Source organism: Arachis stenosperma, chromosome 6, assembly GCF_014773155.1.
Source record: "Arachis stenosperma cultivar V10309 chromosome 6, arast.V10309.gnm1.PFL2, whole genome shotgun sequence".
Lineage (NCBI taxonomy): Eukaryota > Viridiplantae > Streptophyta > Magnoliopsida > Fabales > Fabaceae > Arachis > Arachis stenosperma.
The window spans coordinates 54,137,962-54,142,783 of record NC_080382.1 but is presented as its reverse complement, the minus strand read 5'-3'; the positions used below and the strand labels follow the sequence as shown (position 1 = coordinate 54,142,783).

Here is a 4,822-nt window from a genome sequence, read left to right as displayed (position 1 = left end):
AGATTTATCCCTGACCCCAGATCACACAGAGCTTTTTCAAAGGTCATGGTGCCTATGGCACAAGGTATTAGGAACTTGCCAGGATCTTGTTTCTTTTGAGGTAGAGTTTCTGAATCCAGGTATCCAGTTCACTAATGAGCAAGGGAGGTTCACTTTCCCAAGTCTCATTACCAAACAACTTGGCATTCAGCTTCATGATAGCTCCTAAATATTGAGCAACTTGCTCTCCAGTCACATCTTCATCCTCTTCAGAGGAAGAATAGTCTTCAGAGCTCATGAATGGCAGAAGGAGATTTAATGGAATCTCTATGGTCTCTATATGAGCCTCAGATTCCTTTGGATCCTTAATAGAAAACTCCTTCTTGCTTGAGGGACGTCCCAGGAGGTCTTCCTCACTAGGCTTTTCGTCCTCTTCCTCTCTTGTGCATTCGGCCACATTGATCACATCAATGGCCTTGCACTCTCCTTTTGGATTCTCTTCTGTATTACTTGGGAGAATACTGGGAGGAGTTTCAATGACTTTCTTACTCAGCTGGCCCACTTGTGCCTCCAAATTTATAATGGAGGATCTTGTTTCATTCATGAAACTGAAAGTGGCCTTTGACAGATCAGAGACTATATTGGCTAAATTAGAAGTGTTTTGTTCAGAATTCTCTGTCTGTTGCTGAGAAGATGATGGATATGGCTTGCTATTGCCCAGCCTATTGCGTCCACCATTGTTAAAGCCTTGTTGAGGTTTTTGTTGATCCTTCCATGAGAAATTTGGATGATTTCCCCATGATGAGTTATAGGTGTTTCCATAAGGTTCACCCATGTAATTAACCTCTGCCATGGCAGGGTTCTCAGGATCATAAGCTTCTTCAGAAGCTGCCTCTCTAGTACAGTTGGATACATGTTACCATCCATTCAGATTTTGAGAGATCATGTTGACCTGTTGAGTCAACACTTTATTCTAAGCCAATATGGCATTCAGAGCATCAATTTCAAGAACTCCTTTCTTCTGAGGTATCCCATTATTCACGGAATTCCTCTCAGAAGTGTACATGAATTGGTTGTTTGCAACCATGTCAATGAGTTCTTGAGCCTCTTCAGGCGTTTTCTTTAGGTGAATAGATCCACCTACAGAAGGGTCCAATGACATTGTCGAAAATTCAGATAGACCATAATAGAATATATCTAATATGGTCCATTCTAAAAACATGTCAGATGGACATCTTTTGATCAGCTACTTGTATCTTTCCCAAGCTTCATAGAGGGATTCACCATCTTTTTGTTTGAAGGTTTGAACATCCACTCTCAGCTTGCTCAGCTTTTGAGGAGGAAAGAATTTATCCAAGAAGGCTGTGACCAGCTTATCCCAGGAGTCCAGGCTATACTTAGGTTGTGAATCCAACCATATTCTAGCTCTGTCTCTTACAGCAAAAGGGAAAAGCATGAGTCTGTAGACTTCAGGATCAACTCCATTCGTCTTTACAGTCTCACAGATCTGCAAGAACTCAGTTAAAAACTGATAAGGATCTTCAAATGGAAGTCCATAAAACTTGCAGTTTTGTTACATTAAGGCAACTAGCTGAGGCTTAAGCTCAAAGTTGTTGGCTCCAATGGCAGGAATGGAGATGCTTCTTCCATCAAACTTGGACGTTGGCTTTGTGAAGTCACCAAGCATTCTCCTTGCATTATTATTATTTTCGGCTGCCATCTCCTTTTCTTGTTCGAAAATTTCTGAAAGGTTGTTTCTGGATTATTGTAATTTAGTTTCTCTTAATTTTCTCTTCAGAGTCCTTTCAGGTTCTGGATCAATTTCAACAAGAGTGCCTTTTTCCCTGTTCCTGCTCATATGAAAGAGAAGAAAACAAGAAAAGAAAGAGGAATCCTCTATGTCACAGTATAGAGATTCCTTTATGTTAGTAGTAGAAGAAAGGGGGGAAAGAGTGGAGAAGAATGGTTCGGATTTTTAGATGAAGAGAGGTGAAGAGAAGTGTTAGTAAATAAATAATAAAATAAAAGAAGAAAAGAGAAAGAGAATTTCGAAAATAATTTTAAAAAGGGGTTAGTGATTTTTGAAAATTAGAGATAAATTGTAATTAAAATTAAAACATTAAACATTTAGTTAATTAAAAAGAATTTTTGAAAAAGAGAGAGATATTTTAGAAAATTGAAGAGGGAAAAGTAGTTAGGTGGTTTTGAAAAAGATAAGAAACAAACAAAAAGTTAGTTAGTTGATTGAAAAAGATTTGAAATCAAATTTTAAAAAGACAAGAAGATAAGAAGTTAGATAAGATATTTTGAAATCAAATTTTGAAAAAGATAAAATTTTGAGAAGAAGATAAAATAAGAGATAAAAAGATTTAATTCAAAAATTTTGAAATTATTTACTTTACTAACAAGAAACTACAAGATAAGATTCTAGAACTTAAAGATTGAACCTTTCTTAACAAGAAAGTAACAAACTTCAAATTTTTGAACCAATCACATTAATTGTTAGCATATTTTCGAAAATTTGATATAAAGATAAGAAAAAGATTTTGAAAATATTTTGAAAAAGATTTTTGAAATTTTCGAAAAATAGAAAAAATGAAAAAGATATGATTTTTGAAAAAGATTTTGAAAAGATAAGATTTTTAAAATTTGAAATTTTGACTTGACTTGTAAGAAACAACTAATTTTTTTTTTTAAATTTTTGACCAAGTCAACCCAAAATTTCGAAAATTTGGAGGGAAATAAGGAAAAGATATTTTTTTGATTTTTGAATTTTTAATTATGAGAGAGAAAAACAACAAAAATACTCAATACATGAAATTTTTAGATCAAAACAATGAATGCATGTAAGAATGCTATGAATGTCAAGATGAACACCAAGAACACTTTGAAGATCATGATGAACATCAAGAACATAATTTTGAAAAATTTTTTATTCAAAGAAAACATGCAAGACACCAAACTTAGAAATCTTTAATGCATGGACTCTAACAAACAAAAAATGCATATGAAAAACAACTAAAGACACAAAACAAGAAATCATCAAGATCAAACAAGAGGACTTATCAAGAACAACTTGAAGATCATGAAGAACACTATGAATGCATGGATTTTTCGAAAAATGCAAGAAAAGATTTTTAAAGCATGCAATTGACACCAAACTTAAAAATTGACTCAAGACTCAAACAAGAAACACAAAATATTTTTTGGTTTTTATGATTTTCTAATTTTTTTTTGGATTTTTATTAATTTTTTTTCGAAAATATTTTTGGAAAAACAAAAAATAAAAGAAAAATTTTGAAAAAGATTTTTGAAAAGAAAATTACCTAATCTGAGCAACAAGATGAACCGTCAGTTGTCCAAACTCAACAATCCCCGGCAACGGCGCCAAAAACTTGGTGGACGAAATTGTGATCTATTGTCTTTGTACTTGTATGAAATTTAATAATTGGCTCTATTTGAATTCACAACTCCGTTCAACTAACCAGCAAGTGTACTGGGTCGTCCAAGTAATAAACCTTACGCGAGTAAGGGTCGATCCCACAGAGATTGTTGGTATGAAGCAAGCTATGGTCACCTTGTAAATCTCAGTTAGGCAGATTAAATAGTTTTGGTTTTCGAAAATTAATAGTAAAAAGAAAATAAAAAGGGATAGAAATACTTATGTAAATCAAGAGTGGGAATTTCAGATAAGCGTATGGAGATGCTGTGCTCCTCTTGAAACTCTACTTCACTATTCGCTCTTCCAATCCTTCTTACTCCTTTCCATGGCAAGCTGTATGTAGGGCATCACTATCATCAATGGCTACTTTTAATCCTCTCGGGAAAATGGTCCTATGCGCTGTCACTGCACGGCTAATCGTCTGGAGGCATCACCTTTGGTTGATAGCTACATCCCATCCTCTCAGTGAAAATGGTCCAAATGCTCTGTCACAGCACGGCTAATCATCTGTCGGTTCTCAATCAGGTTGAAGTAGAATCCAATGATTCTTTTGCGTCTGTCACTAACGCCCATCCTTCAGGAGTTTGAAGCTCGTCACAGTCATTCAATACCGGAATCCTACTCGGAATACCACAGACAAGGTTAGACTTTCCGGATTCCCAGGATCCTACTCGGAATACCACAGACAAGGTTAGACTTTCCGGATCTCCATGAATGCCGCCATCTATCTAGCTTATACCACGAAGATTCTGTTGGGGAATCTAAGAGATATGCGCCCGGCCTAAGGTAGAACGGAAGTGGTTGTCAATCACGCGCGTTCATAAGTGAGAATGATGATGAGTGTCACAGATCATCACATTCATCAAAGTGTTGTGCAACGTATATCTTGGAATAAGAATAAAAGAGAATTGAATAGAAGGTAATAGTAATTGTATTGAAACTTGAGGTACAGCAGAGCTCCACACCCTTAATCTATGGTGTGCAGAAACTCCACTGTTGAAAATACATAAGTAAAAGGTTCAGGCATGGCCGAATGGCCAGCCCCCCAAAACGTGATCAATAGTCTCCTAAGATGAAGAAAAAAACAAAACTGAGACCAAAGATGTCTAATACAATAGTAAGAGGTCCTATATATACTAGACTAGCTACTAGGTTTTACATGAGTAAGTAATTGATGCATAAATCCACTTCCGGGGCCCACTTGGTGTATGTTTGGGCTGAGCTTGATCTATCCACGAGCTGAGGCTTCTCTTGGAGTTGAACTCCAATTTATGACGTGTTTTGGGCGTTCAACTCCGGATCATGACGTTTTTCTGGCGTTTAACTCCAGACAGCAGCATGTACTTGGCGTTCAACGCCAAGTTACGTCGTTAATTTCCGAATAAAGTATGGACTATTATA

At 36.0% G+C, this 4,822-nt stretch overlaps 1 non-coding gene across 1 annotated transcript; it reads left to right on the top strand.

The window, feature by feature from the left end:
- Positions 1-1,199: 1,199 nt before the first annotated feature.
- On the top strand, positions 1,200-1,303 carry LOC130938654 (small nucleolar RNA R71). The gene has a single exon (XR_009069812.1). It is a non-coding gene; the product is annotated as a small nucleolar RNA R71 (small nucleolar RNA).
- The last annotated feature ends 3,519 nt before the right edge of the window (positions 1,304-4,822 follow it).